This window comes from Dermacentor silvarum, chromosome 1 (assembly GCF_013339745.2).
Source record: "Dermacentor silvarum isolate Dsil-2018 chromosome 1, BIME_Dsil_1.4, whole genome shotgun sequence".
Classification (NCBI taxonomy): Eukaryota; Metazoa; Arthropoda; class Arachnida; order Ixodida; family Ixodidae; genus Dermacentor; species Dermacentor silvarum.
Window position 1 is genome coordinate 363,978,229 of NC_051154.1, and position 12,391 is coordinate 363,990,619.

Here is a 12,391-nt window from a genome sequence, read left to right on the forward strand (position 1 = left end):
ACATGCCAGCGCAATGCCTTAGCTAAATGAGCCACTGCGCCGGGTTCATGTTCAGATATTGAGCGGCTGAATAAAAAGTTAATTTTATTACTTGGTCGTACAATCCCACTGTTAAAATTGATTTCTAGGACAGGAGAAATATGCGTACCCTTGGTACATGGCCTCCAAGTACCGCCTTTAAGAACAGTCCGCCTATAGCCTGCGTTGATGGCGGATAAATGCACACGCTAACAAACTCCATACGTATGCAATCGTCGCTAAGCTTTTGTAGTGATTCACCTTTAGCGCAAATAAAGCATTGTCATGAAATATTCGTGGAAATTTTCATTGGTTACGATGACATTTCTTGCACCGTCAGCTGCCACTGGTATGTTTTAATTGACTACCTCCGCTTCAGGATCCTAAAAGAAAGGCGTAACTACAGGTCTCGCGAACTACTGGATTCCCTTTTAAGACAAATGTTCGCACGCCGTCCACATAAAAAATTTAAAAATATATGTTTTTCATGCGAGGGCGCCAAATTCCCAGCTTGCCCTAATCTTGGATGCAAATGCTAGTTGCGCCGTTCTCAAGTCAAGTTATTATTTGACGGCGACAGGCGCAGCGGCACTTAGTTGCTTGGTTTCCGGATGTATCCTATGCCGAGTCTTTTGTTGTGCAAGAATCAGCCTCGCTCGAAGAGCATATAGACTCTGCGAAGAAAGTTCTGCCCCATGGGCCAGACTCCTTTTGTTTTAGGCGCTCTGCGCTTTCTTTCACAGCGAAACCGTCGTAGCACACAGTGCCAACCTGCGATAATCATGCGAAGATATAAGAAATCAGATACATCGGTATCTGCTCTTACGTGTTGTGTGCCACATGTACTATAGATGCTTCTTGGAACTTTCTACCTCTCTGCTGCTTAATCACTATAAAATATCCCGAATGTCGATTGGTTGTGAATCCCAATAGAATAATTGAAAGTCGTGAAAAATAATACAATACGGGGATATTGTTTTGCTGTATAACCATTTACATTTGTTGCTGTTTTTAAGTATGAAATGCTTTTAGCTTCCGCTGTCGGTGACCTTCAGGTGACCTAGAGCCAAAAGCCAGAGTCGTTATCCAGGCACTCATACGAGAACATGAGGGCACTCAAAATGAGAACATGCTGGCAAGTTGCGAGAATCAAACCAGATCATCCGGGCAACCAGTCAAAACTTAACAAAATGCGGTCTCCGGTCCCCAACCCTTTGTACAGGGCCGCATTACATACGCTACTTACTCTCCAAAGAAGTTGCAAAAAATATTGCTTCCGAGTTCTTTCTAACGTTTCTTCACAATGTCCCTTAAGCTGTAACTTCTAGTACGGTGAAGTTGCATTTGTCCAATAGAGACGTTCAAAAGGCAGGTACAGGTGAACTAAGGCCACACATTTGCAGCCGACCACTTTGTTGCGACAAGAAGAAAAAGTGGCGGCCGATGCTGAGCGCGTTGGACTGTTGCTAGAAGAAATGCGGTAGAAGGAGGCGGCACACAAGGCAGCAAAAGACGCTATGTGGTAGCCATTTCATGCTTACATCTACTCTCGATTACGAGAGAGCCAGCATTTTTTTTTCGAATGGTACTGTGCCAGTAAAAGTACTATGAATGCCAAAGTAAAATGAATAGCCGCGATTCCATCGTGCTTTCGGGTCCCTTTGTTCATTCCGTCTTTGTCTTTTACCCTAATCTAACTCGTGGATATGCACCAACTTCATTTGATTTAATTACTTTTGGTGCCTTCAGGCATTTCAGAAAGGAGTGGATGACAGCAATAATTGAACAAATCAGAGAAGAAAAAAGTAGCAAGTTCTTTAATACGGGTGGGGACAAATAATTGGACAAGCTGCGGATATGTACGATACACTACTTGTTTCGTCGTCCACAGGTAAAAAGAAGTGTGCCGCTCTTATCTGCAATACACCAATGTTGTATACAGGAAAAATCATAAAATATAGATTAAAACATACCACAATTCTTACTCCACATTAAACCGTCGCACCTGTCCGAAGACCACGTGCCACGGACAAGGATGCGGCGGGCGGAGCGCGCAGAGCGTGAGAGCGAGCGAAACTCTGGAGCGGCAGCTCGCATAGCGGCGGTTTATGGCTCGGGTACTGGCGACCAGTGTCTTGCTGCCGTGCGGCCCTCATCTTAGATCCCGCTCGGCTTGCTCTCCTGCGCACCAGCGGCCTGCTCCCATAGAGGCCTGGTGCAATGCTTCCTGCTGAGTACCGGGACGCCTGACCTACCTGTCTGCCGACCGAGCCCGACGTTCTAGCGGCCGAGGCGTTGCAGGATGGTATTACTGGCCAGTCACAGCAGTGGCCTGGTGCCAAACCGGCCTGCTGTTTCCCCTGCTTCCACGTCGCGACCAGGTGCGGCGTGGTGGTGACGGCGTAAGACGTGGCCGTCACAAACAACACACCCGCTGTCCTCAAGTGTCAGGCGAAGCAGCGACTCACTATGCAACGACAACCGTCATGGGCATCGCGACGACGACGCACACTGGCCAGTCGTGATGCATGAGTGCTAGGCACATCCTTATATAGAAGGACAAACGTCTTCAGAACTCTAGTCCGCGTGCATGTAAATGGTCTGCATAGTGTTAGTGTGTCCGTGTATAGTATTACCTGTTAAAGTCTCCCGTCTGCCGTGTCGTTATTAACAGTATCCTGGGCCCAAAGGAAACTGCAAGTTTTCCCATCACATGCACCAACATATGTTAAACTTCTAGCCTATTAGAGCTAATGAGACAGGAAATTAAGTAGGCGTGAGCGCCTACACTCAGTGTAACAATAACAGTTTTGAACGGATCCAAAGTTAAGCTGTCCGATCTGTGTGCAGCAAATTTTTGACCTCTAACTCTCCAACAAAACTAACTGGGTTAATCACACTCCATTGCTCATTTGTCAGGTAAAAATTACGGCTATAGTTTCCGTCCCAATTACTGAATAATAAAGAAACGCTCGACCCCTCAAAGTATACAAATCCGTTTGTGATGTTATCAGTTTCGTCACCATCATCAAAATGCGTTAGCCTCCATTTTCCCTGAACTAACACAGTTAACTACTCCTTCCCACGCATGATCCCTGACTGCACTTTCGTAGGGAAACCACCTCCTTAGATCGCTATGTGATAATGGTATCCACACTTTTTCACTTTCTGTATTGCCGTGTTTTGTGCATTGTTCTCTTGATTTATCTTGCCGTCCCTGCATAAAGTTCGAGTCTGCGAGTGTGTACTGAATAAATAAATAAATAAAAAAGTCGCAGTTCGCCCGAAAGGTGCAGCATCGATGGGGATAGCACTTTAGTGGGACAGCTATACAAAGTATGGATAGTAGTTTCTACCGGCCGTATAAACTAGTACACATAGGCGCACTAACTAAATTATCAAGCATGATGCCACGCGCGCCCAATCAAACATGAACGCATCTCCCTCAATGACCGCGGGACCCTTATGAAAATTAACAACGAGTTTCTGATTAGGACCTGATGCATTCCTAATGTGTCATCAGACAGGCATCAGAAATGCATCGTCTAATGTTGTTGAGCATTACAAGTACATCAGAAACTCGAATGACAATGCACCTTAAGTTCTCTGATGAAAAAAGTAGACAGCTTTTTTATTTCTAATGTCAAAGCACATTACATAAAATGTGTATGACGCCAACTCGCGCATTTTTTTCTTTTACAGCAAAGCTGTCTATGATTACGATGTAGAAAAAATATATCCGAGATGTTGACAAAAAACAAGTGGGCCGATCCTGGTGATAGTGCAGAAGGGTCCAAGCTCCATGGCACGAACATTGTACGATAATTATTTGTGATAGCTCATTGACAAACCAATATATAAGAATGAGTATTCCACATTTCATTTAAAGTTTCATTTTAATAGTAGTAAAAGAGCTATCTTGTTGACATAGGACACATGGAAGCTGCAGAGACATTGCTTTTTCGATGAATCTGCGTGTGTCGCACGATACATAAACATAGAAGGCACGGACGACAGGTGCGAATCCCATGCTCATTAAGCACACAAACACGAAAGCAAGATTCGGACGACACGGGTGTAACCTGCGCCACACGAGCGAGGGAATATCGTAGCTTTGATGCTTTCCGACCGTTACAACGCGCACTGAAACATCGCACACTGCACATGTGCACCTCAGAGATGGTTCCAACAATTTCTGGGGCTAAAGTTGACGTTAACGACATCAGGAAGTTATCTAGAAGGAAGGTAGTACACAAATCATTCAAATCACGCCCCAGCGTTGGCTTTCAAAGGACAACATAACCCTGATATCTAAGGCCATGCTTTTGCTGGCTGCAGATGGCAGAAGCAATTCAAAATTTAAAATACATCATAAAATTTCTTTGTACGATAAACTATAGCGTAAAATATGGAGTGTTAGGTGGTTTGTTTTATCTCGCAACATATATACGTAGCTGGGCGCAACACGACACAAAATACGAGTTTACTGGTTAATATACTTGGCATCACGGAGGCCACAACAACCTCACAAGTACGCAGGTGGCGCTGTTGTTTTTCCTGCGTCTTCAACGTGCCCGTCGTCTGTGTGAGCTGCTTTGATCCTGTGGTTTTGTGTTTGCTTTAATGAAATGGGACGTAGTTAGCGTGCACAAAAGTGCCAGAAGATACCTTGTGTTTCGTTGCAAACTCGCCGTATGCGTGGCGCGCCAGGCAAACATGGAAGGATGGATGGATGAGGCTGAACCCTTTAAACCGGGCGGTGGCATACGCCACCTAGCCATGACTATTAACATATTTTGTACTTTGTGGTGGGTGAAATTTCACCCCTGCCTTCATTTTATCCACCAATCAGATAACCTCTGTTTGGTTATTTCTACCCGCTTAAAGTCTATTTTGCCTTCACTGTCCCTAAACCCCAATGCTTTGAAAAAATCAGCCCCGTTGCCTTGCACTGTAGGGTTAAGCCCTTTACAGAAAAGTATGAGGTGTTCAGCCGTTTCCTCTTCTTCTCCACACGCACAGCACAACGTGTCTATAACGTGGTACTTGACTCGGTACATCTTAGTCCGCAATACTCCCGTCCTGGCTTCAAACAACAAAGAGCTTCCCCTAGAATTATCGTAGATATTTTCTTTGGCAATTTCTTGCTTGAAAGTTCGGTATGTTCCCAGTGCTGATTTCGTCTGCATCCCTGTTTTCCACAGACCCCTCTCTGTTTACTTAACCTTTTTCTTAACCCCTGTTTCCTGGTTTGCACCCCTCCTGCAGTCCAAATATTTGATTGACAGTTTTCTGGTCAGCTTCCTCCATTTTGTATCAACATTCCTGATGTACAAATAACTGAAAACTCTCCTTGCCCACCGCTTTTCTGCCATTTCTCTCAATCGCTCCTCAAATTCTATCTTGCTGCTGGCTTCCCTGCCCTCGAATGACGTCCATCCCATGTCACCCTGTACCCCCTGATTTGGTGTATTTCCGTGTGCTCCCAGAGCCAGTCTACCTACCCCTCGCTGCTTAACTTCCAACCTTGCTCGAACCTCTGATCTCATCACAGGACCGCATTGCCGAAAGTCAAACTAGAGACCATCATCCCTTTCCAAATCCCTCTCACCACTTCGTACCTACTGTAATTCCACAGTGCCCTATTTTTCATCACAGCTGCATTTCTGCTACCTTTAGCCGTCACATATTTTTCATGTTCCGTTAGGTACTCAGCCCCATTGTTTATCCACACTCCAAGATATTTGTACTTATCCACCACCTCCAGCGTAACCTCCTGTATCCTATGCTCGCTGCCCTGATTATCATTAAAAGTCATTGACTGCCGATTTTTCTTTACTAAACTTCAAACCTAAGCTATGTCCCTCTTTACCACAGATGTCCATTAATCTCTGCAAGTCTTCCTTGCTGTCAGCCATAAGTACAATGTCATCCGCATAAATCAGTCCTGGTAATGCCTGTTTAATCCATTCTCCTTGCTTGAAATAGGAAAGGTTGAAGCCAAGTCCGCTCCTCTCTAATTTTTTCTCTAATCCTTGTAAATACAGCATGAACAACAGAGGTGACAGAGGGCACCCCTGCCTAAGCCCCTGCTGTATCTCTATAGGCGCAGATACCTTGTTTTCTCATTTTATAAGCACCTTGTTACTTTTATAGATTTCTTTTAAAAGATTTCTTACTCCATCTTCCACCTCTAGAGTGACCATGCAGTATGTCCCACAAATCCTTTTGGATTACACTGTCATATGCTCCCTTGATATCCAGAAAGGTAAGCCATAGGGGCCTGTGTTCCTTTTCTGCTATTTCAATGGACCAACAATTTTTGTGCCGTGGCCTTTGTGTCGGGTTGTCGTGGAAAGTTGGGTGGACATCGCAAAGAAATCATTCCTATTGGTAGCGTGCCTTAGATCGTCCACTACGCAGCGGCATGTATGCTGGGAGTAACATCGTCGACGCAGCACCGGCAACTTGGAGAGCGTCGTGCCATTGAAAAGGTAAGCAATCGTGCTTGCTAACTACACGTGTTGTGCGTACTCATCGTGTGTGCATAGGGTGCCTTGCGAACGTAGGAAACAACAGTGACGCCTGTGCTTATGCATGTTGCGTGCTGGTTGTCAGAATTTAGTTTTGCAAATGTAATGCCTCGATGCGCAATTGAATATCCTGATGAGCGTTTTCTTACGATGAGGGAGGGGGGGGGAGACATTACGTTCTGAAATAATCGTGTTCATTATGTGCACCTGTGCGTGCGCTCCCACTTTTCTGCTGAAGTTGCATATAACGACCCATGAGTCTCTTCACCAATACTTGCTGCAATTACGTTTCTTCGCTTATAAACTCTTCGACGTAGTAAATAATATCTGCTTACCAGGTTTTCGGTTACGAGCAGTTTTAGGGGAAAGTAAGCAGTCACAGCTTGCCATACTAGTATAGCTGTTATTTCAAGACAAGGGATGTTGCCATAACTTTGACGTATCTAAACATGATAGGGGAAAGTTGCTTAATTAAACCAAGTCATGAAAGCAAACCCTAGAATTGTTATGTAAACAAACATTTCTTGTAATGTGCTGCCGCTGCTGCGTGCGTCTTCAAAATTTTACTTTGATGAAGGGGTCCCTATTATCATGACATTCATCAATGACTCGATCTTGTGCTCTGTTGCCACCTTGCATGTGTTCACAATATGACAGTTTTATTGTGCCAGTGCTATATATGTTAACACAGAATTCGTTTTGTAGTGGTGAGGCCGTGACCCACAGCAGTGTCCACATGATGGCAGGGAACCTGTGGCCCTGGCTACAGCAGCACAGCGTGTAATCTGGATGTCACGTCAGGTATGCATGAAGTGTATGTGTACCTGAAAGTATGATCTCGGTATGATTTGTGTGTAAGCTAACAGACATATTACATAATGGAGCACTAAATAGGCCAAATATTTATGCAAGTATATTAAACTTACTGCTTGTTTGTGTTCGTAACATTATGCACAAATTATCGTGTTCTATATAAAACTAAACCGAACATGTCCTGATGTTGAGTATTTTTTTCTCTCTTTGATCACTTGGCTGCAAATTAAGTTTCATTTTTGCTTTGCATACAGTATATTTTACTTCTTATTTTGGTTTTATTGTTTTGAAACTGTTTCCGATGCTGTAGCTTTTATTTCTGTATTTTTCTCTTTTTATGCTACACGCATGTGCAGTTTTTGTGCATGTTAGTATTCGAAGTGTAGTGTGTCAAATATGCCACAGGTCTAAGCATACAGCGTGCATACCTTTGTTTAACATTGCTATTTACAATTATTTCTGTCTTGTTCTCAGAATAATTGCCACTGGCAAATACACATTTGATGAGCTTGAATTTCTCTGAAATTGAAATATGAAGGTGCAGCCGTGTGACAGCTGCAGTACTCCAGCAATGTCAAAGCTAGCTTGCACCCACTATTACTACAGTATGCCGACGGATACCCATCACTGTATTTGTACATTTTCTGAGATCCAGCCGTGTCCACTAGGTCAAATTTGTAGTGTCCTTTTGAGCATGCCGGTCAGTTCATTGAACTTTTCAGGACAAAATTTACACAGGCAGGCTGCAGAGGCCAGTGGGGCCCTGGACTGAGGGCGTTGAACACCGCTCCTTAACATATTTTCCAGTCAAATGAAGTTTTTATATATGTATACACAGGGAGGGGAAGGGAAATATACAACTTGACCTCGGCTAACAAGTGGCATTTTGATGGAAGGATTAAATAAAGTAAGACTGGATGTGTGCTTGCATTAAAACAGTATTTGCATAGAAAAAAGTAAGCAGACATAGACTAATTTCTATCCCTTTTTATCTACGAAGGATGGCCTTTTTCACGCATTAATAATGGGTCTGGCTCACACATGCGTTGTTATTTATGCGGTACGCCTCACTGATTTCTCGTGTCAATTTTCCACTGTGGGTGACAATAGGTGAACGATCTTATTTGGCCTGAAGTCCTATGGCGGCAATGCACGACCGCATTGGGGAGGATGAGGTTCAGGGCAAGAGCCTTTATGGAAAGGGCAGTAACAGGCGCAAGGAGGACCCAGTGAAGGAGGGATTGGATCCAGTTCATCTGAATGCTGTAACTGGTACGTATTATTTTCATTGTGAAGACTGAATAATACTGGCATGGGAAAGTTGTACTTTCGGGCAGTGTAGCGTACTTTCATAATTTCTGTAGATGAGGCTCACAAGCGGAAACCACCTTTGCACTCTCATGAAGGAAAGCCGACATTTGTGTGGGTAATTCCACGCCAACCGTCCCAAAATCATCAGCCCTTGCTAAATTGTCGAGTTTACATGGTCCATTGATCCTTGGCGAAGTCCTGAACGAGCACCCCTTCCCTAACTGGTTGTGTTTGTGAGAACTGTCGAAGGCAGAAATGGCTCACTGATAGCTATTTGTAATGATACATTTTTCTTTCTATCATGTGTGGGCCGCTGATGGTGAATAGAAAATGTTTAAGGCGGAAATTTTGTCATCGCAGCATTTGTTGTAGTGTGGTGCGGCTGTAACTAGCTTTAATATTCGTGATGTATATGCACAATTTTACCTGAGCTGCCTCAGTGCACACAATGTGCAGGAATGAGGATTTTACCGTATTCCTTATGAACCATCCCACCTCTATTTGGAATGACATGCCTCTCTACACTCAGCAGTAATTTTAATTATTCGAAATAAACAGCCCCGGAGTTTCTTGCAGAAATCTGGAATAGTTGGTTGCAATGACTTAAACAGTTTTGTGGGAAAATGTTTGTTGATGTTTGTTGTATACACCTCTTTGAGTGTTCATACAAAAAAGCTTGCTGGCAAGACCAAGTGTAGCCAAACCGCAATATTGCATTCTATAACTGCATAGTTGTGCCCTCAATTTTGGTGGAGTGGAACTCTCCTGCATTTTAGCGCAGTGCACATCGATCCAGTTTCTTAACTTAAAGATTTCTTTTGCTTAAAACAAAAAGTACCTTTCTTAAATTTCTTATTCAAATAGTCTTGTCATTCTCTGTGATGATTGCCATAAGCTCGAGGACAAAAATTACGGCGCTAAGCAGACGAGGACGAGGTTAGACAAAGAATGACATACAGAGGCGCCAACATCCAGCTGTTTATTCGGCAGAAAACACGCTGTTTTATACATCACACTGTGCAAAGTAGTCATAGTAAAGATAAACGAACAGGAGTGAAGGGATCCAACAAGGGCTCGTGAGGCAGTGATCATCGCAGTAGAGAGGGATGCAAAGGTAACAGCAGGAACCTAAACTGAACTATCAGGCAAGCGCATAGGAACACGAGTCCATTACAGGCTCAAATCACACAACCAGAGCACCTGCAGTGCCCGCCCGTGTTGCTGTTGACCACCAACCAGTGCTCTCTTGCACGATCGTTGAAGCATCGTCCTATTTGTCCAATACACATGCTGGTGCTCAACAGCAACAAGGGCGGGCACTGCAGGTGCTGTGGTTGTGCGCCACAACTGGAGCAAATGCCCTTTCTAAGGAAAGCAAGAAACCGCACTGAAATGGAAATAATCGAGGCGTTCTTAATAAATAGAGCAGGCAGTCAGTGTGTTAGCACGCAGTCAATAATATTAAGTGACAAAGAATTGTCGTTCTTAATGATAGCCTGTAATCACCGCCAAGATTAGAACATGCAGCTGTCGTGTTTGTATGCCACTTGATATGAGCCTGTAATGGACGCGTGTTCCTATGTGCTTGCCTGATAGTTCAGTTTAGGTCCCTGCTGTAACCTTTGCATTCCTCTCTACTGTGATGATCACTGCCTCACGAGCACTTGTTGAATCCCTTCATTCCTGTTAGTTTTTTTAGTATGATTACTTTGGACGGTGTCATGTATAAAACGGCGTGTTTTCTGCCGATAAACAGTTGGAAGTTGGCGCCTCTATTGTCATTCCATGTCTAACTTCGTCCTCGTCTGCTTAGCACAGTACTTTTTGTCCTGAAGTCATGAACCAAGTAGCTGCTACAGTGCTCTATTAGCACCTAAACTTTGGTAAAAATACTACTATATTTATATACAGGGTGTTTTATTTTAGCTGCATCAAATTAAAAACAATGCCTGTGGCAGATAACACAGTTCTAATCCTTGATCTAAACTACTCGATGAGGTGGCCATTACTTACGTAAGAAATCAAAATGCTTAATTGAATATTTAACCAAATTACAATAAATAACTTTAATTATTTACGGCACATATCTTAATCTACAAACTGTAGCTAATGAGTTTCCAAGGTGTATCCACTTCGAACAAATTTTCTGGGCTGCGCTAGTTTCAAGATATTAACTTTCAAAGTGTCTGACGAAATGCATTAGTGTTCCATTACCTTTGTGCTTCAATGCAGAAAACAGCGTTTTCTTTAAAAAGTTAACTGGAACGCCCATTCATTTCGTCGGACACTTTGAAAATTATCTAGAAACTGGTTCAGTCCCAACAATTCGTTCCAAGTGGATCGACTTGCGAACCTGCGGGCTGCTATAATTCGTATATAGAAATATGTGCTGTATGAGAAATAATTAAAATGTTAATTAGCATAATTATTTTAATTTTTCAATTACGCATTTTGATTTCTGATGGAAGTAATGGCTGTCTAATTGAGTAGTTTAGGTCAAAGATTGGAATTGTGCTATCTGCCACAGGCAATTTTGAAAATTTTGGTGCAGCTAAACTAAAACAAACTGTATAGCGCATTGTTTACTGGGGCCTATGCAAAATATTGTTCGTAAAGAAATGAAATTTTAGCTATACGTTTTTCTGTAAATAGTGTCTAGAAAGGTGCTGCAATTTTATAATTATTTGCTAGTAAATGTCAGCAATGACCAAAATAAGTGCACAGTAAGTAGAAAAGTGTAAATGTAATTTGAACTGCATTACAATACATTTTTAAAAGAAGCTGTAATTTACAATACACTTCATGTGTGCACATCCACTCAATTAGCTCGTATTGCACGCTACTATCCATTGCTGTGCCTCTTGGTCCATTATCGCACACCCCTTGCTTTTTCAGGGCTGCGCAAGTGGACCCACACACACAGTGGCTATACACGCGCCTGGTCATTCACAAGCATATGCACACACTAGCAGGTCTTTCGGGAATTTTGCCATGCACCATTCCTCTTCCCGTTAAGGCACTCCGCGCGTCTGACCACCAGGGGACACACTCTCGCTACCTTCGTGTGCACAGCTATAAATAATGGCGGCACCATGCATCTGACGTTGGTTGAAGTTCAGCATCTGTTCGTTGACATGTTTCACCGAATGATATAGAAAGTTAGTATTGTTCTGCTAGTGTGCTGCAATGCTATACTAAATTTTCATCTTGTTTCTTGAAGGTTACGTCCTCCAGCAAGTTCACGACGACCAATGTGCAGCTCAAAAGCAGCCTGTCCTCCATGCTAAGCAGGGAGATTAAGTAGCCTGGAAAGCAGGTGGTCCTGTAAATACAGGCTCTTTTTTTTAGCTGCACCAAATTTTTTAAATTAGAAAAATATATACCTTGGTCACGTTAGCTTTACCATTCGAGTGTGCGGATTGGCGGCCTCTAGATACAGAGCAATTTAGTCACTTAAGTGTGTAATTAGTGAAGTTAAGCTAATTAACTTTCTAATTATCAACTATAGGTGGCTACAGGAAATGAGTACTTTGGGGCCCGTCGTCGACACTACCTATCCCAACATGGAAATTTTGAATAGCGGAGTTCGTGTGGGAGCTACACGAGCAATTAGTTCCCTTTGGCAAGCTTCTTTAAACCGAATTAGGCCGCAAAAAGAGCGTCTGTGTCGTCGATGTCACCGCCCCCCTGCCTTTCGTAACACCTCCGAGGTAAGC